This window comes from Lissotriton vulgaris, chromosome 12 (genome assembly GCF_964263255.1).
Source record: "Lissotriton vulgaris chromosome 12, aLisVul1.2, whole genome shotgun sequence".
NCBI lineage: Eukaryota > Metazoa > Chordata > Amphibia > Caudata > Salamandridae > Lissotriton > Lissotriton vulgaris.
The window spans coordinates 732,470,903-732,497,131 of NC_141700.1; positions in this window are offsets into that span (position 1 = coordinate 732,470,903).

The window sequence follows — 26,229 nt, forward strand, 5'->3', positions numbered from 1 at the left end:
AGGCCCTGGCCATGTGCTGGGAGGCAAGGGGCCATTTTGAATGCAGGCAGTGTTCTCAGGCCTGCACCCATTTTGCCTAGCTTTCATCCATTATGCCCAGGGGTAGGTAGTGGTGCATGGGCCTAGTCTTTCTGTGGGGTGTCATGAAATTAAACATCATGGAGGGCATGGATGGCATGGGATTGTGCTGATTTTTGTGTGTTTTTCGATTTTTTGGGGTGTTCATGGGGACAGGCCAAGTGGGTGGGGGACATTTTGAGTGCTGGTACAGGCAGGCCCTGGCCATGTGCTGGGAGGAAAGGGGCCATTTTGAATGCAGGCAGTGTTCTCAGGCCTGCACCCATTTTGCCTAGCTTTCATCCATTATGCCCAGGGGTAGTGAGTGGTGCATGGGCCTAGTCTTTCTGTGGGGTGTATTGAATTTAAACATCGTGGAGGGCATGGATGACATGGGATTGTGCTGATTTTTCTGTGTTTTTTGATTTTTTCGGGTGTTCATGGGGACTGGCCATGTGGGTGGGGGCCATTTTGAGTGCTGGTACAGGCAGGCCCTGGCCATGTGCTGGGAGGCAAGGGGCCATTTTGAATGCAGGCAGTGTTCTCAGGCCTGCACCCATTTTGCCTAGCTTTCATCCATTATGCCCAGGGGTAGTGAGTGGTGCATGGGCCTAGTCTTTCTGTGGGGTGTCTTGAATTTAAACATCATTGAGGGCTTGGATGGCATGGGATTGTGCTGATTTTTATGTGGTTTTCGAGTTTTTGGGGTGTATAACTGAACTGATGTTCCTCTGTCTTTCATCGCTTTTAGGTGTACAAGACTCAAGAGAACCACCAGTGCCAGGCAGAAGTCCTGCAGCGGTGTGTGTGTGCAAGCATAACGTCACGCGACGTCACGTCTGGCAACAGACAACTCTGCAACTCATGCAACTGCGGCCTGCTGTTCTGACCTCTGAAGAAGATGGCCCCAAAAAAAGATCCCCGTAGCTCCTCTAGCAAGAAAGTTGCCAGTAAGGAGCAGAAGAAGCAAGTTACCAAGGAGACTGGTGTGCCGCCTGCCACATTTTTTGGGAATAAAAAAAAAGTACGCCTGCAGCAGCAGCGGGATCTGCTGGGGACCAAGCTGGGAGCAGCACCCCTGCTCCATTGGGCTCAGTGCCACCACCACCACGCCAACTTAAGTCCAAGCCCTTGAGTGCTTTAGAGGCAGCCAGTCTAGTTGTTCAGTCACCATCGATCAGTGATGTTGGCTCATCGCAAGAAAGTAGCAGCATCCCTCAATCAACACAGGTTGTTGTAACTCATCTGACGAGTGTTGAACAACCACAGCCGCAACAACGACCACATGTGCAAGTACAAGCCCAAGTGCATGTGGAAGGAGAGGCAGCGCAAGGAGATGCGCAAGCAGAGGTGCATGGAGGGGCACAAGTGTCCACAATAGTTGGTCCTCCCGAAGTAGGGACACATCAGGAAATCGACATTCAAGCCGAGCTATCATTTGAGGAAGCCACTCATCCTGCTGATCATTCATTGTCTTCCACATCCCTAGCAAGGAAAAGATCAAGGATGGTGTCTACATCTTCTTCGAACCCACCTCCTTCTGATGATATGGATCAAACTTGGGAATCACCACTGCTGTCTGAGAGAGAGGCACACCATGATCTGACAAAGGTAGCTAAGCGTAAAAGGAAGGTCCCCGAAACTCTCATAGTTATGGAGTGTGATGACGCTCAACAAGAAGTGGCGTATACTCCTGCTGATGAAGACTCTCACGACGACGACGCAGTCATCATAGGCTTCACTCCAGCCTCAGCGGGCATGCAGCAAACATACATTTTGACCCTAGCCCGAAAAGCTGCTGAGCGTGATGATGTTGTCGACGAGGAGGCAAGGGGATCACCACCATCATTGGAGTTAACTAGTACACCATCACCTACCGCTTCCATATTTCTTCCTTGCCAGAAGGGACCTCCATCCACCTGGACCTCAATCAGTGGTGGTGCAAGTGCACAACGTAGTAAAGTTCGGCAACACACATCCTCCACTTCATCTGGCATTAGCAGCATGACCACCACCAGTATCGCCTCCTCCGGCCCCCACAGACATTTCAAGTCTGCAGTTTGGGACTTCTTTAGTGTTTGCCCAAAAAAGGAAAACATAGCCATTTGTAGTATTTGTAAGTTTGCAGTTAGTCGTGGTAAGTTTGGTACCAACTATGGTACCGGAGGCCAGAGAGGCCATCTTGAGAGACAGCACGCTGTCCAATGGTTTGCGCACCTAAAGGAGATCAAGGAAGCCCGAAATGCAAGTCAACAAAACGTTTATGTTTCATCTGATGATGACAAGGAGGAAGAAGCGTCAAACACTTCACTTACACCCAGTACCCCTGTCAGCACACCCCCTGTGAGCCACACTAAGAGTGTGGGAGAGAGTGAGACACCAATGCGAAAAAGTTCATCAGCGAGCGTAACTGGGTTGAAGAAGTCATCATCATCATCCCGTAAAATGGTCCAGGCCAACATTAGAACCATGTTGTTTTCAGAAGTGCCATATGAATGCAACCACCCACTGATGCGTCTGTATAACACTAAGCTGGCTAAAATGCTAGCTCTGGACCTTCTCCCTTTTTCTTTTGTAGAAGGGGTTGGTTTTCTAGAATTAGTGGCAGCACTCAGCCCTACATGTAAGGTTATTTTGCCAGTGTTGCGGTTCCAGCACTACATGAAGATGTGCTGGAGGTGATTGGGGCAGCTTTGCAGAAGAGTGCTGTTCACACTATACATCTGACAACAGACATGTGGACCACTGGCCCAGGCACTGATTACATGTGCATCACTGCACACTGGGTCTCTTTTTCAGGGGTTAAAGCAAAGCTAAACGCAGGTGTTGACCCGGACCAAGTTTTTAAACCTGCTCGGAAACATGCAACACTAGCCATGTTTGGCTTGGAGAAATGTCATACAGCAGAAAACATTTTGAATGAGTTGAACACAAAGGTCTTTCATTGGCTGTCCCCAAAAAAACGCAAGATTGGTTATGTTTCCACGGATAATGGCGCCAATGTAGTTAAGGCCATGGATCTGGGTAACTATTTCAGGGTGCCATGTTTGGCGCACTGTATAAACCTGTCGGGCGAATAACAAGCTCCAGGCAGAAACCAGCTTCCTCAGAAGTGTAGACAGTGTCCCTCTCTGTTACAAACGACACCACACACCCAGCGAGCATATACACACACAGGTTTGAGTGGTCGTCAGAAAAGAGAGAGACCAAAACCCATAGGTCTCCTGAATAGAAGATAGGGCAATCAGGAGTGACAAGCGATTAGGACGCAGTATCCTGCAGAGGAGAAAATAAAACAAAACACGCAACAGGGACTTTAGTAGATTCAAAAAGGCAACAACAAGGAGCTTAATTATATTTCTGTACTGAGTGTGCTGCAATGCTCTTACCTGCCCAGAGATTGCAGTAAACCCAAAAGGTATCCAAGGAATAAAAGGAATATACGAACCAAAAGAAGGGTGTATACTTTGGTCTCTCCAAAACAAAGAGAATTAGTTCCACGTGAGAGTTTAATAGTCTTGAATCACCTCCCAATACGAAGAATCCAACAAATAGTATTGTAGGTAAATGATGATCCGCTCTGCGCAGGCAAAACAAAAAACAAAGTTCGCCAACGAAAGTTTGTTCACAGACGTAGGCGTTTTTTCACCAAGGATACGTAAACCGGCTATATTCACCCGGCGTGCCTTAGTACAAAAATAAATACTTGAAGAAAAGAAATACGTGGACACTTGTCTTCAATCAAACAAAATGCAGCGAGTTAGCTGCAGACTTCCACATCGTTCAGGTTCGAGGGAACAGGGGAGCCGAGGAGAGACTCACAGGACAAGGCAACGCTTCCAAGCGTCTCACCTGTGAGCAGTTTAGGATGCAGAGGAAATCCAGTCTCACTTCGGGTGATTGCAGAGGCAAGAGACTCGGACCAAAAACACCGTAGAAAGTTCTTGGATGTGACCGCGTGAGCCCACACGGTCTCGAGGAGCGCTATCTCGGGGAGAAGGAGGAACACGAACACAGTTCACGGGAGCACAGGATAGTATCGAGGATACTCGGGTCGGGAACCAGGCAGGAATCCAAACGAGAAAACCAAGCACCGCCAGGAAGAGGGAGGAGGCATATGAACCTCCCAGTCTGCAGTTGATTGGTGCAGAAAGGAGCATGGTTTCCTTAGAACGCCTCAAAGCATCCTGGGACTTGTAGTCCATGTTAGGCGGAAAAACACATTACAACACACTCAGAACAGACCCTAAAGACTTAGGCTTCCCCTAAGACCTCCGGGTTCTAACAGTACCCCCCCCCCCCTAAAGGTCTTCTCACAGGTCGAGGTTTGGAGGGATTAAGAGCATGGAACCTACGTACCAGTCTAGGGGCATGAATGTGTTCGGCAGGTTCCCAGGTTCTGTCCTCTGGAGGATAACCCACCCAATCAATTAAATACTGGAGTCTACCTCTGTGCCTGCGAGAGTCTAGTACCCTTCGCACCTTGTATTCGATGTCTCCATTAACCATGACTGGGGGCGGAGGGGGTTCAGGGAGTAGAGGGGCCACATAAGGTTTCAGAAGGGAAGTATGAAAAACAGGATGTATCTGCATATCAGGGGGCAGAACCAATTTGAGGACCACAGGGGAGATGACTTTTAGTATTTCAAAGGGCCCTAGGTAGCGGGGTTGTAACTTGCGTGGTCCTTCTAGTCTTAAATTCTTTGATGATAACCAAACCTTATCACCACTGAATAAACGGGAGCAGGCCTTCGATGTTTGTCCACTTGGGCCTTCATTTGCTCTTTCGCCTGGGTTAATTCTGTTTTGGCTTGTTCCCATATCTGTAACAGAGTTTGGTGATGATCAAGAACCGCAGGGTTTAGCGTGTCAGAGGGGAGTACCTCAAGAGGGAGTATTTTGGGGTGATAACCAGTGGTAAAAAAAAATGGAGAGATCTTAGAGGCGGTGTGAGTAGAATTATGTAAGCAAATTCTGCTAGAGGTAGTGCTTGCACCCAATCCTGACATGTAGTGGTTATTAAACACCTGAGATACTGCTCTAAGGTTTGGTTTGTCCTTTCGGTTTGACCGTCTGTCTGGGGGTGATAAGCAGAAGATAGTCTATGATCAATGTAGAGAGATTTGCATAACCCTTGCCAGAATCTGGAAATAAATTGGGGACCCCGGTCTGATACTATAACAGAAGGCAATCCATGTAACCGGACAATTTCTCGGATAAACACTGCTGCTAACTCCACAGCTGAGGGGATCTTTTTTAGGGGTACAAAATGGGCCATTTTGGACAACAGATCTACGACAACCAGAATTGTGGTATATCCATGAAGGTTAGGTAAATCTGTTATGAAGTCCATGCTAAGGGTAGTCCAGGGACAGTTGGGCATGGGAAGGGGTTGTAATAACCCTGCAGGTACAGAATGTGAGGCCTTCTGGCGGGCACAGGTGGAACAGGCCTTGACGTGTTGCTTAACATCGTGCGATAGTTGTGGCCACCAAAACCATCGTTGACAGAGACTTTTGGTCTTGTTTTCCCCCGGATGACCAGCTAAGGGCATATTGTGACACCATTGTAAAACAAGGTTGTGCAATTCGGTATTAGGTAAAAAGATTTTTTTGTCATGATACCACAGATTGTCCACAATGGTGTTGTTTGAGTCTTGTAACCAGGTGAGAGGGTCTAGAGGGGCATAAGCCTGTTCTAATTGATCCATGAAGGTATGTGAATCAAGAATTCTTTCCCCTATAGCCACTATTCTACTCTCAGGCATAAGAGGCAACGGTTTCTCCTGAACCCACTTGTTCTCCTTACCTAGTCTGGATAGAGCATCAGCCTTACCCTGTCTTATCCCTGGTCTGAAGTGAATCAAAAAATCGTATTCCCCAAAAAATGCAACCCAACGTAGCTGTCTCGGTGTAAGGGCTTTGGCTGATCGGAAGTATTGCAGGTTCTGATGATCAGAATAAACAGTGATCACATGGGGGGAGCCTAAAAGGTAGTGACGCCATTCTTGAAAGGCCCGTTTGATTGCAAGGAGTTCCCTTTCTCCAATAGTATAGTTTTGCTCTGATTGGGTCAAGGTTTTTGAAAAATACGCAATAGGATGGAGGGTACCTTTTATGCGGTCACGTTGCGATAACACACCACCCACCGCGTATTGTGAAGCATCCACTTCCAAGAAGTAGGGTTGCGTTTCGTCAGCATGTTTCATAATGGGAGCAGAAGTGAAACTGGCCTTAAGGGCCTGAAAGGCATTTTCAGCTTCCGCATCCCAGATGAACTCAACCCCCTTTTTAAGCAGGCGTGTAATGGGAGCTACCAGGTCAGAAAAATGGTCAACAAACCTTCTATAAAAGTTGGCAAATCCTAAGAAGGATTGAATCTCCTTTACTGAAGTTGGACTTGCCCACTCTATGATGGCAGATATTTTGGCAGGATCCATATGTATCCCCTTGGGGGAGATAACAAACCCCAAAAAGGCTACGCTGTGGGTATGGAAGATGCACTTGTCAAGTTTAGCAAACAGGTGATGTTCTTGTAGTTTTCCCAATATGGTTTGTACATGGGACACATGTTCAGACTCATTAGAGGAATAAATCAGTATATCATCGATATACACGATGACAAAAATGTCCAGATACTCCCGCAGTATCTCGTTTATAGAAAACTGAAACGCTGCGGGAGCATTACATAGCCCAAAGGGCATGACATTGTACTCATAGAGCCCGAATTTCGTTCGAAAAGCAGTCTTCCATTCATCCCCTCTTTTAACTCTGATCAGGTGATAGGCTCCTCGTAAATCGAGTTTGGTAAAAATAGTGGCCTTCCTAACCTGATCAAGCAGCGTGGAAATGAGGGGAAGAGGATATTTGTTTTTTATCGTGGCTTTATTCAGTACCCTGTAGTCCAGGCAAGCTCTGAGTCCCCCTTCCCGTTTAGGAATTAAAAAAATGGGGGATGACACTGGAGAGGTGGAATGACTGATGAAACCCTTGGCCAACATGTCTTGTAGATAATCTTGAAGGTATTTAGTCTCTGTCTCCGTAAGCGCATAAATGCGACTAACAGGTAAATCAGCGCCCGGTACCAAATCTATCCTACAATCGTAGGGACGATGTGGCGGTAAAGCAACTGCTTTCACATCATCAAAAACGTCAGAAAATTGTCTATATTCAGAGGGTAATGTAGCCCCATCAATAGTGGTGGAAGCACAATACACAGGAGTATGCCAGTGGTTGATGTCTCTATAACAATGAGTAAGGCAGTGCGCGGAGCGTAGGGTAACAGTTCTGGCTACCCAATCTATATGGGGGTTATGAGTCTGAAGCCAGGGTACTCCCAATATAGCACCAAAATTGGGTGTATCGATCAGGTCAAAGGATATGCTCTCACTATGACCATTGTCACACAACACAATAATCTCAGGGGTATGGTATTTCAACATCCCAGAGGATAGGGCAGACCCATCTACTGCCCTGACATTTTCAGGTACTTCTTTTTTAATGAACTGCATGCCCAAGGATTTAGCTAGAGTAATATCCAAGAAGTTTCTGTCGCCCCTGAATCCAAAAGAAGAGCCATGGAATGCCTTCCTTGTGAAGGCAACACTAACACAACCGTAATGGTAAAAGGTTTAGGAATGGGTGAATATGTGTTAGCCACATATTTAGAGGTCTGAGAAAGCGAGGGACTTGGAAGAGCGACCTTGGTACTCCCCAAGTCAACTAGTTTCCCGAAGGCATGGTCTTAGAGTATTTAGGGAACCCTTCGCTCAAGGAACTTTTGGGTTTTACAGGACATTCTCGGGCAAAATGGCCGGCCTTTCCACAATATAAGCAAAGATTTAGTTTACGCCTTTTTTCCTTTTCTTCGGGCGTTAGGGTGCCACGGATACCTCCTATTTGCATGGGTTCGCTTGTGTCTTTGGGTTCTCTTTTTTCAGTTTTTGTTATTAAGAATTTAGGGAGGTCACTACGAGTTTTTTCTCCCTTTCTTTCAGCCAGTCTGTGGTCTAATTTGACCACTAGGTCAATGAACTCGGAACAGTTTTCTGGAGGATCCACTATTTGCGATAAGATGTCCTTTAGTTCGTCTCTCAGCCCTCTATAAAATATAGAAGTTCTCTTATCGTCAGGCCAGTGGGTCTCTGTCACTAATCTATTGAAGGCGGTGATATATGTCAATAAATCCTTTGAACCCTGTTTCAAATTAAGAAGCTCATTATCACTTGCCTGCATATAGGTATGCCTAGAAAAAAGGCTTTTCATCCGCTCTTTAAATAGGTCAAGATTATATAACACAGGATCGTCATTCTCTACCAAAGCCACCGCCCAAGAGGCAGCATTCCCACTTAAATAGGAAATGATGAAAGCGACCTTAGCCGCGTCATCCGGGAATGAAGCGGCTTTACACAAAAACATCAGGTGGCATTGATTCATAAAGACCTTGAATTTCTGACTGTCTCCGCTAAATCTTTCTGGCATTGCTAATGGAGTTTGAGGTGGGGTAACCACTGTGACCTGTACCGGAGTGGTAGAGACATGAGAGTCCCCAGGGGAACTAACGCTAGGCGTTTGAAAATGAGAAGGCTGTATATAACTTTTTCTATGTCTAGCTTGTATCTCGGGGGTTTTACTTGCTTCTATTAATCTAGCGTTTTCAGTCAGTAACCTTTGATTATCATTTCTAATCAACTTTAGTTCTGTTTGCAAGTTCACAACTGTGGTTGCTAATTCTCTTAATGTTACCTCATCTGCCTCTCCTAGCATGGCTGCGTCGTCCATGACTGTCTACACTCGGGAGGAGAGATAAACGTGGGCTTGGTTTTCTGTCGGGCGAATAACAAGCTCCAGGCAGAAACCAGCTTCCTCAGAAGTGTAGACAGTGTCCCTCTCTGTTACAAACGACACCACACACCCAGCGAGTATATACACAGACAGGTTTGAGTGGTCGTCAGAAAAGAGAGAGACCAAACCCATAGGTCTCCTGAATAGAAGATAGGGCAATCAGGAGTGACAAGCGATTAGGACGCAGTATCCTGCAGAGGAGAAAAGAAAACAAAACACACAACAGGGACTTTAGTAGATTCAAAAAGGCAACAACAAGGAGCTTAATTATATTTCTGTACCGAGTGTGCCGCAATGCTCTTACCTGCCCAGAGATTGCAGTAAACCCAAAAGGTATCCAAGGAATAAAAGGAATATACGAACCAAAAGAAGGGTGTATACTTTGGTCTCTCCAAAACAAAGAGAATTAGTTCCACGTGAGAGTTTAATAGTCTTGAATCACCTCCCAATACGAAGAATCCAACAAATAGTATTGTAGGTAAATGATGATCCGCTCTGCGCAGGCAAAACAAAAAACAAAGTTCGCCAACGAAAGTTTGTTCACAGACGTAGGCGTTTTTTCACCAAGGATACATAAACCGGGTATATTCACCCGGCGTGCCTTAGTACAAAAATAAATACTTGAAGAAAAGAAATACGTGGACACTTGTCTTCAATCAAACAAAATGCAGCGAGTTAGCTGCAGACTTCCACAGCGTTCAGGTTCGAGGGAACAGGGGAGCCGAGGAGAGACTCACAGGACAAGGCAACGCTTCCAAGCGTCTCACCTGTGAGCAGTTTAGGATGCAGAGGAAATCCAGTCTCACTTCGGGTGATTGCAGAGGCAAGAGACTCGGACCAAAAACACCATAGAAAGTTCTTGGATGTGACCGCGTGAGCCCACACGGTCTCGAGGAGCGCTATCTCGGGGAGAAGGAGGAACACGAACACAGTTCACGGGAGCACAGGATAGTATCGAGGATACTCGGGTCGGGAACCAGGCAGGAATCCAAATGAGAAAACCAAACACCGCCAGGAAGAGGGAGGAGGCATATGAACCTCCCAGTCTGCAGTTGATTGGTGCAGAAAGGAGCATGGTTTCCTTAGAACGCCTCAAAGCATCCTGGGACTTGTAGTCCATGTTAGGCGGAAAAACACATTACAACACACTCAGAACAGACCCTAAAGACCTAGGCTTCCCCTAAGAGCTCCGGGTTCTAACAAAACCTGGTTGTTAAAAAATTCTTGAGTGAAGACAGTCCAGTGTGCGAGTTAGTGGCCACCTGCCGAAGAATGTGCAACCATTTCAGCCATTCTTTTAAGGCCCGGAAGCATCTGAGGGACCTGCTACATGAACGTCGAATGCCAGTGAAAGCACTCTTCCAGGAGGTGCCAACACGTTGGAACTCAACCTTCTACATGCTTGAGCGTCTGTATGAGCAGTTTACGGTACTCGATCAGCATTTCTTAACACTGGGTACAGCTCAGAAGGACCTGAGGCTAGATGCGGCGCAATGGAAGCTAGTTAAAAGCCTGACAGACATGCTTCGTCCTTTTGAGGTCTTCATGCGTGCAGTCAGCAGGGAGGACTGTAATTTGGGAAAAGCTATCCCATTGTTGCGCATGCTGGAGCACCAACTGAAGGCGGAGTCTTCTATGTTTCAAAAAGATGAAGAAGAGCAAGAAGCTTTTGTTTTGGCAGAGAAATTATTAGAGCGCCTACTTGGCGATGAACGTCTTCAAATGATCCACTCAGAACAGCATTACATTTGTGCTACTATTCTGGATCCACGCTACAAAAAGGCGCTGGCAGGCAGAGCATTCTTTCCTTTGGGTAACGAAGATGTTACAAAGTACAAACGTTGGCTAGCCTTGTCAGCCATGAGGTTTGAAAGAGAACGGCAGAAAATTAAAGGAAAAGGCTGTACATCAGCATCAGCAGGCCATCCCCAGTCAAAAGAATCCACTTCTGCACCTGTGGCTGTGGCAGAAGTGACCTCTCAGCCGTTAAAGACACCGGCAACCGGATCATCTGCACCAGACACAACAGTAACATTGGGTGAAGAAGAGGATTGGCTAACTCAGCTTGGGTTTGGTTCTCAAAAGGTCCCAAGAAAAAGGAAGCAAAGTGGAGGAACCGTGGAGAACCTTGAGTCGATGGTGCAGGACTATCTGAATGACTCAACAGTGGTCTATGTTAATGCTGACCCATTGGCGTATTGGCATGGGAAAAAAGAATTGTGGGCACAGATCTCCAACCTGGCTATAAACTACTTGTCTTGCCCACTCGCAAGCGTGTCTTCTGAACGTGTTTTCAGTGCTGCTGGTGGCATTGTAACTTGCAAACGGACCCGCCTCTCGCCCAAAAATGTGGAGAGGTTAACAATGATCAAGATGAATCAGCACCTCAAACCACCAGATTACAAAGTACGAGAACACACGCCGGATGAAGACGAGGAGGACAGCAACTTAAATGAGGGAATTTCTTCTCTGTTAGGTGACACTGACCTACTCCTGCCTGAATTCGCAGAGTATGAGGACGAACTCTTATTCCCTGACCCAGAGCCCCGAAAATTAGCCAATGAATCAATAACTTTCTTTTTCGTCCTTATTCACTTTTATTTCTGTGTGTCTGTCTTTCTTTGTTTTGCACAGTTAATATAATTAAAACTTTATTCACCTGATCACAAAAACAAGCCCATCAGCAGAACTGTCTTCACTTATTTGCTTATTGATTTGAAGGTGCCGCAGTCTGCATTTCTCAGGTTCACAAGTTCACAAGAACATGCTCCTCTATCCTCCTCCTCCAGACTCCTATTTCCCTCAAAGCAGAGGGCTGGATTATGCCCAATGAAGAAAGACTTTGCACTTGTGGGTGTGTTCTACTTCTTTGCGGGTGAGTTGGCGGGTCTTGGGGCATTGTTGGGAAGGTCTAATACCGGATAAAACTGGTTTTGACCAAATCAGACTTGAAAATGATTTTTGACTTTTTGCTCACTATCATGTTTTTGGGGGCCTGTTTGGGGGGCTTCCTGGTGTTTGTGGGTGGGTTTCGGGGTCTGGGAGCACTGCTGGGTATGGATACTTTTGGTTGCAAGAGGATTGAAGCAAATTCATGGTGGCCGAGAGGAGTTAGGGCCTAGCTGCAGAGCGGGCGCGGAGTGATTTTGGAAATTGCCATAAAAATGACTGTCCCCATTTTTGTACTTTTGCTTTTTGGCTGTTTGGGGGTCTTCTACTAGTTTTCGCCTGGGTTGACGGCTCTGTGGCCATTTCTGGGAAGCTCTAATACCGGATAAAAGTGGTTTGGACCAAATCGGAGGCGAAATTTTGTTTGCGTTTTTGCTGACTTGCTTGTCTTTGAGGTTCTCTTTGGGGGGGTTCCGGGTGTTTGTGGGTGGGTTTTGGGGTCTCGGAGCACTGCTGGCACAGTCTAATTTTGATTGCATTTGCTTTTCAGGAAATCCATGGTGGAAAACGGGAGTTATGACCTAGCTGCACAGCGCGTTTGGACAGAAGGCCGAAAAATATTGTAAGTATGAGATTTTCCATTTTGGCTTTTTGGCTGTTTAGGGGTGTTGTGCTTTTTTGCGGGTGGGTTGGCGGGTCTTGGGGCATTGCTGGGAAGGTCTAATACCGGATAGATGTGGTTTGGACAAAATCCATGAGGAAAAAGTTTTTGCTATTTCTGACATTTCGCTCAATGTAGCGTTTTCGGGGGCCTGTTTGGGGGGCTTCCTGGTGTTTTTGGGTGGGTTTCGGGGTCTGGGAGCACTGCTGGGTATGGATACTTTTGATTGCAAGAGGTTTGGAGCAAATCCATGGTGGCAGAGGGGAGTTAGGGCCTAGCTGCAGAGCGCGCGCGGAGTGATTTTGGAAATTGCCATGAAAATGACTGTCCCCATTTTTGTACTTTTGCTTTTTGGCTGTTTGGGGGTCTTCTACTAGTTTTCGCCTAGGTTGACGGCTCTGGGGCCATTGCTGGGAAGCTCTAATACCGGATAAAAGTGGTTTGGACCAAATCGGAGGCAAATTTTTTTTTGCATTTTGCTGACTTGCTTGTCTTTGAGGTGCTCTTTGGGGGGTTCCGGGTGTTTGTGGGTGGGTTTTGGGGTCTGGGAGCACTGCTGGCACAGTCTAATTTTGATTGCATTTGCTTTTCAGGAAATCCATGGTGGAAAACGGGAGTTATGACCTAGCTGCACAGCGCGTTTGGACAGGAGGCCGAAAAATATTGTAAGTATGAGATTTTCCATTTTGGCTTTTTGGCTGTTTGGGGGTGTTGTGCTTTTTTGCGGGTGGGTTGGTGGGTCTTGGGGCATTGCTGGGAAGGTCTAATACCGGATAAAACTGGTTTGGAGAAAATCCATGCGGAAAAGCCTTTTGGCACTTTTTGTAACTTAGGGTTCGTTAGGGTTAGCCCTAGCAGCAGGATTGCATGTGTTTCGGGGTGTTCTAGATTTTTGCAACTGAGATCTGGGGTCTTAGAGCACTCATGGGAATGTGTAATTTTGGTTGCAAGTGATTTGAAGAAAATACATGGTGGGAAAGGGGGGATTTGGCATAGTTAAAGAAAGCGTTTGCCACTATTCTTAACTTAGGGCTCGTTAGGGTTAGCAGTATTTGTATTGCATGTGTTTGGGTGGGGGCTTGTTTGTGGGGGGGTTTGCGAGTCTTGGTGCGATGCTGGGTATGTCAAGTCAAGAGATTTATATAGCGCGCTACATACCCATAGGGTCTCAAGGCGCTAGAGAAGGGGTGGGGAATTACTTGTCGAATATCCAAGTTTTAAGTTGTTTTCTGAATGCTAGGTGGTTTTGAGTAAGGCGAAGGTGAGTGGGAAGTGAGTTCCAGGTTTTAGCTGCCAGGTAGGAGAAGGATCTCCCTCCCATGGTGGTTTTGTTGAAGCGAGGTACAGTGGCAAGGGCTTGGTTGGAGGATCGTAGCTGGCGGGAGGGGGTGTAGAATGACAGTCGTGTGTTGAGGCATTCGGGTCCAAGTTCGTAGAGTGCTTTGTGTGCGTGGGTTAGGAGGCGGAAGGTAATCCTCTTATTTACGGGGAGCCAGTGGAGGTTTTTCAGGTGACCAGAGATGTGTTCTTTACGCGGGATGTCTAGTATGAGCCTGGCTGAAGCGTTCTGGATGCGTTGGAGTTTTTTCTGGATTTTTGCGGTGGTACCGGCGTATAATGTGTTTCCGTAGTCCAGGCGGCTCGTAACCAGTGCGTGGGTGATCGTTTTTCTAGTTTCGGTGGGGATCCAGCTAAATGTTTTTTTGAGCATGCGAAGAATGTTGAAGCAAGATGATGAAACGGCGTTGACTTGTCTGGTCATCGAGAGTGAGGAGTCCAAGATGACGCCCAGGTTCCGTGCGTGGTCCGTCGGGATGGGTGCTTTTCCAAGGGCTTCTGGCCACCAAGAGTCATCCCAGGCGGAGGTGCCTAGGATGAGGACTTCTGTTTTGTCTGAGTTCAGTTTCAGACGGCTGTGCTTCATCCATTCGGCTACTTCTTTCATTCCTTCATGTAAGTTGGTTTTGGCGGTGTTAGGGTCTTTGGTGAGTGATAGGATCAGTTGAGTGTCATCCGCGTAGGAGATGATGTTGAGATTGTGTTGGCGAGCGATGGTCGCAAGGGGGCTCATGTATACGTTGAAGAGGGTGGGGCTGAGTGACGATCCTTGTGGTACGCCGCAGATGACTTCAGAGGCCTCTGACTTGAATGGTGGGAGGCGGACTCTCTGGGTTCTTCCGGTGAGGAACGAGGTGATCCATTCCAGTGCTTTTCCTTGGATTCCTACGTTTGAGGCGCTGTAGAAGGGTGCTATGGCAGACTGTGTCGAAGGCAGCGGAGAGGTCGAGGAGGATGAGGGCGATACTTTTGCTTGCTTGCAAGTGGTTTGAATACAATCCACGGTGGGTAAGGGGGGATTCGGGCCTACTTTTACTTTCAAAGTACGTTTTGTCACCAGTTTTCAACTAGGCCTCGTTTTTTGAGATCTGATTGGGGGTCTTCTACATTTTTGCGACTGGCTTTAGTAAGGGTCTGGGTGGGAGCACTGCTGGGAAGGTCTAATTTTGTTCTAAAACACAGTTTGCGAACACGTAGATGCGGCGGGCAGCAACAATCTCGCACTCGCGAAATTACAGAATTTGCAATTCTGCACAAGAAATCCACCAGCAAGCAGCATAAACCTTCTGAAAATGATGATTTTTATCAGAATAACTCCTCAGGTTAACATTTGCCTGCACTTTTTTTTTGCAAGGAGTCCATTTCGGGGGGGGGGGGGGGGTTGGAGGAAGGAAGTGCCCCACAGTCTCCAACTTCCTGTACCTGTCCAGCAGGCTCCTCCCAGTGCTTTCTTCATGTGCTGGTCACTTTCATTCGGATCTTGACCTGGAAGGATTACTTGTTGTGGATGCTGCTGGATATTTGGATTTGAGGCCTTTTTGACTTTCTTTGGATCACTTTTGGAATAGAAATTTCACAAGTAAGTTTGTTTGGGGCATTACAGTTGCTGCAACTACAATTTTGGAATTTTCGATTTTTGGGCTGTTGTTGGGGCCTTTTGCCCAGGGGTAGTGAGTGGTGCATGGACTGTGTCTTTCTGTGGGGTCTCTTTAATGTAAACATCATGGAGGGCATGGATGGCATGGGATTGTGCTGATTTTTGTGTGTTTTTCAATTCTTTTCGCTGCTGTTGGGGCCTTTTCCCCAGGGCTAGTGAGTGGTGCATGGGCCTAGTCTTTCTGTGGGGTGTCATGAATTTAAACATCATTGAGGGCATGGACGGCATGGGATTGTGGTGATTTTTGTGTGTTTTTTCGATTTTTTGGGGTGTTCATGGGTCTGTCCATGTGGGTGGGGGCAATTTTGAGGACTGGTGCAGGCCGGGCCTGTCCATGTGATGATGGTCTAGGGGCCATTTTGAAGCCAGGCAGTGTGCTTTGTTGTGCCATAGGCCTGCACCCAGTCTGCCATGCTTTCATCCATGATGCCCAGGGGTACTCAGGGGTGCATGGGCCTAGTCTTTCTGTGGGGTGTCTTGAATTTGAACATGATTGAGGGCATGGATGGCATGGGATTGTGGTGATTTTTGTGTGTTTTTCGATTTTTGGGCTGTTGTTGGGGAATTTTCACCAGGGCTAGTGAGTGGTGCATGGGCCTAGTCTTTCTGTGGGGTGTCTTGAATTTAAACATCATTGAGGGCATGGATGGCATGGGATTGTGGTGATTTTTGTGTGTTTTTTCAATTTTTTGGGGTGTTCATGGGCCTGTCCATGTGGGTGGGGGCCATTTTGAGGACTGGTGCAGGCGAGGCCTGTCCATGTGGTGGGGGTCTAGGGGCCATTTTGAAGCCCGGCAGTGTGCTTTGTTGTGCCACAGGCCTGCACCCAGTCTGCCATGCATTCATCCATTATGCCCAGGGGTGCTCAGGGGTGCATGGGCCTAGTCTTTCTGTGGGGTGTCTTGAATTTGAACATGATTGAGGGCATGGATGGCATGGGATTGTGGTGATTGTTGTGTTTTTTGATTTTTGGGCTGTTGTTGGGGCCTTTTGCCCAGGGCTAGTGAGTGGTGCATGGGCCTAGTCTTTCTGTGGGATGTCTTGAATTTAAACATCATGGAGGGCATGGATGGCATGGGATTGTGCTGATTTTTTGTGTTTTTCTATTTTTTGGGGTGTTTATGGGAACTGGCCATGTGGGTGGGGGCCATTTTGAGTGCTGGTACAGGCAGGCCCTGGCCATGTGCTGAGAGGCAAGGGGCCATTTTGAATGCAGGCAGTGTTCTCAGGCCTGCACCCATTTTGCCTAGCTTTTATCCATTATGCCCAGGGGTAGTGAGTGGTGCATGGGCCTAGTCTTTCTGTGGGGTGTCTTGAATTTAAACATCATGGAGGGCATGGATGACATGGGATTGTGCTGATTTTTGTGTGTTTTTCGATTTTTTGGGGTGTTCATGGGGACAGGCCAAGTGGGTGGGGGCCATTTTGAGTGCTGGTACAGGCAGGCCCTGGCCATGTGCTAAGAGGCAAGGGGCCATTTTGAATGCAGGCAGTGTTCTCAGGCCTGCACCCATTTTGCCTAGCTTTCATCCATTATGCCCAGGGGTAGTGAGTGGGGCATGGGCCTAGTCTTTCTGTGGGGTGTATTGAATTTAAACATCATGGAGGGCATGGATGGCATGGGATTGTGCTGATTTTTCTGTGTTTTTCGATTTTTTGGGGTGTTCATGGGGACTGGCCATGTGGGTGGGGGCCATTTTGAGTGCTGGTACAGGCAGGCCCTGGCCATGTGCTGGGAGGCAAGGGGCCATTTTGAATGCAGGCAGTGTTCTCAGGCCTGCACCCATTTTGCCTAGCTTTCATCCATTATACCCAGGGGTAGTTAGTGGTGCATGGGCCTAGTCTTTCTGTGGGGTGTCTTGAATTTAAACATCATTGAGGGCTTGGATGGCATGGGATTGTGCTGATTTTTATGTGGTTTTCGAGTTTTGTGGTGTATAACTGAACTGATGTTCCTCTGTCTTCCATTGCTTTTAGGTGTACAAGACTGAAGAGAACCACCAGTGCCAGGAAGAAGTCCTGCAGCGGTGTGTGTGTGCAAGCATAACGTCACGCGACGTCACGTCTGGCCACAGACAACTCTGCAACTCGTGCAACTGCGGCCTGCTGTTCTGACCTCTGAAGAAGATGGCCCCAAAAAAAGTTCCCCGTAGCTCCTCTAGCAAGAAAGTTGCCAGTAAGGAGCAGAAGAAGCAATTACCAAGGAGACTGGTGTGCCGCCAGCCACATTTTTTGGGAATAAAAAAAAAAGTACGCCTGCAGCAGCAGCGGGATCTGCTGGGGACCAAGCTGGGAGCAGCGCCCCCGCTCCATTGGGCTCAGTGCCACCACCACCACGCCAACTTAAGTCCAAGCCCTTGAGTGCTTTAGAGGCAGCCAGTCTAGTTGTTCAGTCACCATCGACCAGTGATGTTGGCTCATCGCAAGAAAGTAGCAGCATCCTTCAATCAACACAGGTTGTTGTAACTCATCTGACGAGTGTTGAACAACCACAGCCACAACAACGACCACATGTGCAAGTACAAGCCCAAGTACATGTGGAAGGAGAGGCAGCGCAAGGAGATGCGCAAGCAGAGGTGCATGGAGGGGCACAAGTGCCCGCAATAGTTGGTCCTCCCGAAGTAGGGACACATCAGGAAATCGACATTCAAGCCGAGCTATCATTTGAGGAAGCCACTCCTCCTGATGATCATTCATTGTCTTCCACATCCCTAGCAAGGAAAAGATCAAGGATGGTGTCTACATCTTCTTCAAGCCCACCTCCTTCTGATGATATGGATCAAACTTGGGAATCACCACTGCCGTCTGAGAGTGAGGCACACCATGATCTGACAAAGGTAGCTAGGTGTAAACGGAAGGTCTTATATCAAAAAAGGAGGGAAGAGGATTAGGAGTCCATTCATTTCCCCGGGGTAAACGTTCAATAATCAAAAATAGAATGGACACTTGTTTCTACAAAACCATTGGTTTGTATTCGAAAACCCTCATAGACATCCTGGTATTGTCGTTTGCGGTGTATCTTTTTTCCGCCCCATCAGGAGTCATGGCGTATTCATCGGGTGATCGATTGACGTGCTGGGTGCCTGCCTCACCTGAGGCTACATCTGGTGCAAGTAGAAGTGTCCAGAGATCAAAAGAATATATGTGAGGGAATAGACTAAAAATAGTGTCTAATCAAAACAGGTTGTTTATTCCTTTTCTTCGTACTCACTGTGTAAATGCCACAATGTTGGCGCGCATTCTATATTTGGAGTAAAGCAATAGCGCTCCCCATAGACTCCTGTATAACTGTCTACTCACCTGAATAGAGTTCTGACCTTAACAATAGTCTGTGGCGGTTTTTGTCTCCACAGCATGGGAACTTACCATTCCTCAAACTCTGAATCCCACACAAATTGTGTGAAGCTCATTTCTTAGATTTTCTTTGTTTGTCTGTATATACGTTTTTTTGTCCTGACGAAAGCTCCATAGACCCGACCGGGCCGAGCGAGCTGAAACATGTCGACACGACCTCCAAAAGATATGGTAATCCAGTAACTTGACTACCTACATATCGCAATTCCTTTTTAAACCTTAGTGCCTAACTATCCAGAATAAACAACCTTTTTTGATTAGACACTATTTTTAGTCTATTCCCTCACATATATTCTTTTGATCTCTGGACACTTCTACTTGAACCAGAGGTAGCCTCAGGTGAGGCAGGCACCCAGCACGTCAATCGATCACCCGATGAATACGCCATGACTCCTGATGGGGCGGAAAAAAGATACACCGCAAACGACAATACCAGGATGTCTATGAGGGTTTTTGAATACAAACCAATGGTTTTGTAGAAACAAGTGTCCATTCTATTTTTGATTATTGAACGTAAACGGAAGGTCCCCGAAACTCTCATAGTTATGGAGTGTGATGAAGCTCAACAAGAAGTGGCGTATACTCCTGCTGATGAAGACTCTCACGACGACGACACAGTCATCATAGGCTTCACTCCAGCCTCAGCGGGCATGCAGCAAACAGACATTTTGACCCTAGCCCGAAAAGCTGCTGAGCGTGATGATGTTGTAGACGAGGAGGCAATTGGATCACTACCATCATTGGAGTTAACTAGTACACCATCACCTACCGCTTCCATATTTCTTCCTCGCCAGAAGGGACCTCCATCCACCTCGACCTCAATTAGTGGTAGTGCAAGTGCACAACGTAGTAAAGTTCGGCAACACACATCCTCCACTTCATCTGGCATTAGCAGCATGACCACCACCAGTATCGCCTCCTCCGGCCCCCACAGACATTTCAAGTCCGCAGTTTGGGACTTCTTTAGTGTTTGCCCAAAAAAGGAAAACATAGCCATTTGTAGCATTTGTAAGTTTGCAGTTAGTCGTGGTAAGTTTGGTACCAACTATGGTACCGGAGGCCAGAGAGGTCATCTTGAGAGACAGCCCGCTGTCCAATGGTTTGCGCACCTAAAGGAGATCAAGGAAGCCCGAATTGCAAGTCAACAAAACGTTGATGTTTCATCTGATGATGACGAGTAGGAAGAAGCGTCAAACACTTCACTTACACCCAGTACCCCTGTCAGCACACCCCCTGTGAGCCACACTAAGAGTGTGGGAGAGAGTGAGACACCAATGCGAAAAAGTTCATCAGCGAGCGTAACTGGGTCAAAGAAGTCATCAGCATCATCCCGTAAAATGGTCCAGGCCAACATTAGAACCATGTTGTTTTCAGAAGCGCCATATGAATGCAACCACCCACTGACGCGTCTGCATAACACTAAGCTGGCTAAAATGCTAGCTCTGGACCTTCTCCCTTTTTCTTTTGTAGAAGGGGTTGGTTTTCTAGAATTAGTGGCAGCGCTCAGCCCTAAATGGAAGGTTCCTAGCCGGTTCTATTTTGCCAGTGTTGCGGTTCCAGCACTACATGAAGATGTGCTGGAGGTGATTGGGGCAGCTTTGCAGAAGAGTGCTGTTCACACTATACATCTGACAACAGACATGTGGACCAGTGGCCCAGGCACTGATTACATGTGCATCACTGCACACAGGGTCTCTTTTTCAGGGGTTAAAGCAAAGCTAAACGCAGGTGTTGACCCGGACCAAGTTTTTAAAGCTGCTCGGAAACATGCAACACTAGCCATGTTTGGCTTGGAGAAACGTCATACAGCAGAAAACATTTTGAATGAGTTGAACACAAAGGTCTTTCACTGGCTGTCCCCAAAAAAACGCAAGATTGGTTATGTTTCCACGGATAATGGCGCCAATGTAGTTAAGGCCATGGATCTGGGTAACTATTTCAGGGTGCCATGTTTGGCGCACTGTATAAACCTGGTTGTTAAACAATTCTTGAGTGAAGACAGTCCAGTGTGCGAGTTAGTGGCCACCTGCCGAAGAATGTGCAACCATTTCAGCCATTCTTTTAAGGCCCGGAAGCATCTGAGGGACCTGCTACATGAACGTCGAATGCCAGTGAAAGCACTCTTCCAGGAGGTGCCAACACGTTGGAACTCAACCTTCTACATGCTTGAGCGTCTGTATGAGCAGTTTACGGTACTCGATCAGTATTTCTTAACACTGGGTACAGCTCAGAAGGACCTGAGGCTAGATGCGGCGCAATGGAAGCTAGTTAAAAGCCTGACAGACATGCTTCGTCCTTTTGAGGTCTTCACGCGTGCAGTCAGCAGGGAGGACTGTAATTTGGGAAAAGCTATCCCATTGTTGCGCATGCTGGAGCACCAACTGAAGGCGGTGTCTTCTATGTTTCAAAAAGATGAAGAAAAGCAAGAAGCTTTTGTTTTGGCGGAGAAATTATTAGAGCGCCTACTTGGCGATGAACGTCTTAAAATGATCCACTCAGAACAGCATTACATTTGTGCTACTATTCTGGATCCACGTTACAAAAAGGCGCTGGCAGGCAGAGCATTCTTTCCTTTTGGTGACGAAGATGTTACAAAGTACAAACGTTGGCTAGCCTTGTCAGCCATGAGGTTTGAAAGAGAACGGCAGAAAATTGAAGAAAAAGGCAGTACATCAGCATCAGCAGGCCATCCCCAGTCAAAAGAATCCACTTCTGCACCTGTGGCTGTGGCAGAAGTGACCTCTCAGCCGTTAAAGACACTGGCAACCGGATCATCTGCACCAGACACAACAGTAACATTGGGTGGAGAAGAGGATTGGCTAACTCAGCTTGGGTTTGGTTCTCAAAAGGTCCCAGCAAAAAGTAAACAAAGTGGAGGAACCGTGGAGAACCTTGAGTCGATGTGCAGGACTATCTGAATGACTCAACAGAGGTCTATGTTAATGCTGACCCATTGGCGTATTGGCATGGGAAAAAAGAATTGTGGGCACAGATCTCCAACCTGGCTATAAACTACTTGTCTTGCCCATTCGCAAGCGTGTCTTCTGAACATGTTTTCAGTGCTGCTGGTGGCATTGTAACTTGCAAACGGACCCGCCTCTCGCCCAAAAATGTGGAGAGGTTAACAATGATCAAGATGAATCAGCACCTCATACCACCAGATTACAAAGTACGAGAACACACGCCGGATGAAGACGAGGAGGACAGCAACTTAGATGAGGGATTTTCTTCTCTGTTAGGTGACACTGACCTACTCCTGCCTGAATTTGCAAAGTATGAGGACGAACTCTTATTCCCTGACACAGAGCCCCGAAAATGAGCCAATGAATCAATAACTTTCTTTTTCGTCCTTATTCACTTTTATTTCTGTGTGTCTGTCTTTCTTTGTTTTGCACAGTTAATATAATTAAAACTTTAATCGCCTAATCACAAAAACAAGCCCATCAGCAGAACTGTCTTCACTTATTTGCTTATTGATTTGAAGGTGCCGCAGTCTGCATTCCTCAGGTTCACAAGTTCACAAGAACATGCTCCTCTATCCTCCTCCTCCAGACTCCTATTTCCCTCAAAGCAGAGGGCTGGATTACGCCCAATGAAGAAACACTCTGCACTTGTTGGTGTGTTCTACTTCTTTGCGGGTGAGTTGGCGGGTCTTGGAGCATTGCTGGGAAGGTCTAATACCGGATAAAACTGGTTTTGACCAAATCAGACTTGAAAATGATTTTTGACTTTTTGCTCACTATCATGTTTTCGGGGGCCTGTTTGGGGGGCTTCCTGGTGTTTGTGGGTGAGTTTCGGGGTCTGGGAGCACTGCTGGGTATGGATACTTTTGATTGCAAGAGGTTTGAAGCAAATCCATGGTGGCAGAGGGGAGTTAGGGCCTAGATGCAGAGCGCGCTCGAGTGATTTTGGAAATTGCCATGAAAATGACTGTCCCCATATTTGTACTTTTGCTTTTTGGCTGTTTGGGGGTCTTCTACTAGTTTTCGCCTGGGTTGACGGCTCTGGGGCCATTGCTGGGAAGCTCTAATTCCGGATAAAAGTGGTTTGGACCAAATCGGAGGCGAATTTCTTTTTGCTGACTTGCTTGTCTTTGAGGTGCTCTTTGGGGGGTTCCGGGTGTTTGTGGGTGGGTTTTGGGGTCTGGGAGCACTGCTGGCACAGTCTAATTTTGATTGCATTTGCTTTTCAGGAAATCCATGGTGGAAAACGGGAGTTATGACCTAGCTGCACAGCGCCTTTGGACAGGAGGCAAAAAATATTGTAAGTATGAGATTTTCCATTTTGGCTTTTTGGCTGTTTGGGGGTGTTGTGCTTTTTTGCGGGTGGGTTGGCGGGTCTTGGGGCATTGCTGGGAAGGTCTAATACCGGATAAAACTGGTTTGGAGAAAATCCATGCGGAAAAGCCTTTTGGTACTTTTTGTAACTTAGGGTTAGCCCTAGCAGCAGGATTGCATGTGTTTTGGGGTGTTCTAGATTTTTGCAACTGAGTTCTGGGGTCTTAGAGCACTCATGGGAATGTGTAATTTTGGTTGCAAGTGATTTGAAGAAAATCCATGGTGGGAAAGGGGGGATTTGGCATAGTTAAAGAAAGCGTTTGCCACTATTCTTAACTTAGGGCTCGTTAGGGTTAGCAGTATTTGTATTGCATGTGTTTGGATGGGGGGCTGTTTGTGGGGGGGTTTGCGAGTCTTGGTGCGATGCTGGGTATAGATACTTTTGCTTGCTTGCAAGTGGTTTGAATACAATCCACGGTGGGTAAGGGGGGATTTGGGCCTACTTTTACTTTCAAAGTACGTTTTGTCACCACTTTTCTACTAGGCCTCGTTTTTTGAGATCTGATTGGGGGTCTTCTACATTTTTGCGACTGGCTTTAGTATGGGTCTGGGTGGGAGCACTGCTGGGAAGGTCTAATTTTGTTCTAAAACACAGTTTACAGTACACCTAGCTTGAGGGGAAAGATCCGCTAAATTATTTTGCCCATACTTATTTATCCTTCAAAAGGAGACTCAGACAGAGTACGCACTTTCAAAAATATTGTACTGTCTATTAGGAAACTCAAAGTGTGACTTGTTGCGCTACACAGCGTACATACCTTATATTTATTTGTCAGTGGTGTTCTAATATCACTTCCTGTTTTTCCATCAATAATTACAGGCCGGGTTTCAGTCTGTGCAATGGGAAAAATAGGTTGAAGTCAGGCTTCACATTAGCGAGCCGCAATTCAGCCTCCGCCAGGCAGGCAGTGGACAGGGTGTCTTCTGGTCACCAACATTGATGGACGGAGCGTCAGCTGGAATGGAGGAGTGCCGCTAATAAGAGGAATGGTTTGATGCGTGCAACTTACTTACCAAATTCAACAGGACAACTACAACAACATACAGATACAGTATCCGTTCTTTTCTAATTATCTTTTAAGTAATGATATTGCTGTGAACTTCTATGAGTGTGACTCTGCATTTCTTGGATCTCTCTCTGCTTCTAAATTGATCCCTACAGCCATTCTATAGGTTTTACTTTGGCTATTTTTTAAACCTAATTTAATGTAAAAAGTGTTTCTCTGAGTGCAGAGATAGGCAAGTGAAAACGCTGCAGCCCTGTACTGTCGCATTCTGTCATTCGCGGTTGTCGAAAGTACTACTTACTTTTCAGTAACCATGCATGCAGTAGTGCATGCACTTCCTTTATGTCACTTAAACGATTTATGGTTAGCTTTGTACCCAAAGATTTCTTTATCTTTGATTATTGTTTGTCCATGCTGTGCTTTTTTTTTCTTCTCTCAAAAAAACTTTCCCAAAATCTCCCATTCCCATCCATTTTACAAACCCTAACCCTCTTCCCCCGGGCTGTGTGGTTTTGATTGATGTGTGACTAAATGACAGCAATAATTCCACACACTTGCTGGGGAAGATAAGGTCATAGCAACAGGCTGGTGAAGGAATCCGAGGATATATTCTCAGCTTCACACTCAGTGACTATTGGCAAATGAAAGCAGATTTTCATGTGCGCAATCAACTTGATAGGTCATCAAGAACATCCTCCTCCTAGAAGTGGCAAATTATTACGCTGCTGTATCCTTCACCTTCAGTACTATCTCTTGTAGTAGTAGCCAATGTCAAAGAAATTCAACGCAAGTACTAGTTATACTTTCAATACTTTACCATTTGTTAGGCTACATTGTGGCACTGTTCTAGTGTACTGTCACCTGCTATATTCTCTATCGTACCGTTCTAATGCTACGGTAAGGACAAACAAGGTTTCATTTTCTTTTTTTTCAGATGCTGCAACTGCCACTGTGTAACACCACTAGTACCAACGCAATGATGACATTTCATCCGCCCAGGATTGCCAACCTTAATCGCCATTTGCCGTGCAGCCAGCCCTGTGCCTAGCCCTATTTCCAAACACAAATTACAGGTAAGATAAGCGTTTGGGGAGAGGAAGTATAATGGAGTATTAGGAGAGACGAGAGACTGACGCTAGTACTAGTAAAGTCCTAGGACTATTGAATTCACTTACTCTGTGAGAGACACTTAGTTTTGAAAACATTTGGGCAATTAATTACACAACTTGAATCAAGATGCCACTTAAGTGTCACCAAAACAAAGTTACTGTTAAACCCCCACCCACCAGCCTCAAAAGCAGTAAAAAAAACACGTATGCTAAGATAAAGTTTAAAGTATATTTATATCCCTGACAAAAAGACCCAACCCACCCCCACTCCCTAACCCCAACAAATGTCTGTGAAAAGTCCAAAAAAGTGAAAAAACCCAACTCCCAATTCCCACCCCCCGAAGTCTTTAAAAAAGGGGCAAGGGACAGTCTCCTCCTACTGCTGGCTGCTGCTGTTGAATTTCCGGGCCAGGTCGGAATGCTCCTTGCGGAGGGTCTTGAGCAGGGTTTTCGTGTTGAGCAGCTCCTGCTCGAGGTAGGAAACCCTCAGGGAAAGGCGGTGCATGAGTTTCTTGCAACTGCTGTGGGGGGCAGCCGATTTCTTTGCTCGGCGGTGGCGGGTGGCTGCGGTACCCCGGTTCCATACCGCTGGAGACCTGCGCTGACTGGGTGACCCAGGGAGCGCGGAGGAGGATGCAGCTGTCCCAGTAGATGTTGTGGTAGACTGCGTGTCCCCCTCCTCCTGGGCCACCAGCTGGCGATATTCAGCGACAGTGGCCTCCAGCCTCCGTTGCCGGGCCCGTCTAGCCAGCTCCTTCCGGGTTGGTATTGAAGGAGCATTTATATGAAGAAAGAAAGACATAGTCTGTAACCAATGCTCTTTAAGAATAACAAAAAATGATTCAGCAGAAAGGTGTCACAGTAGAACTAGCAACTTGCAAGTGCAGTACATAACTATTGTGGCCAGTATCTATCTAACCTCCCACTTCTTCACCCTTGCTCTAACATTAGTGGGAGTTTAAGGAATCAATTCTACG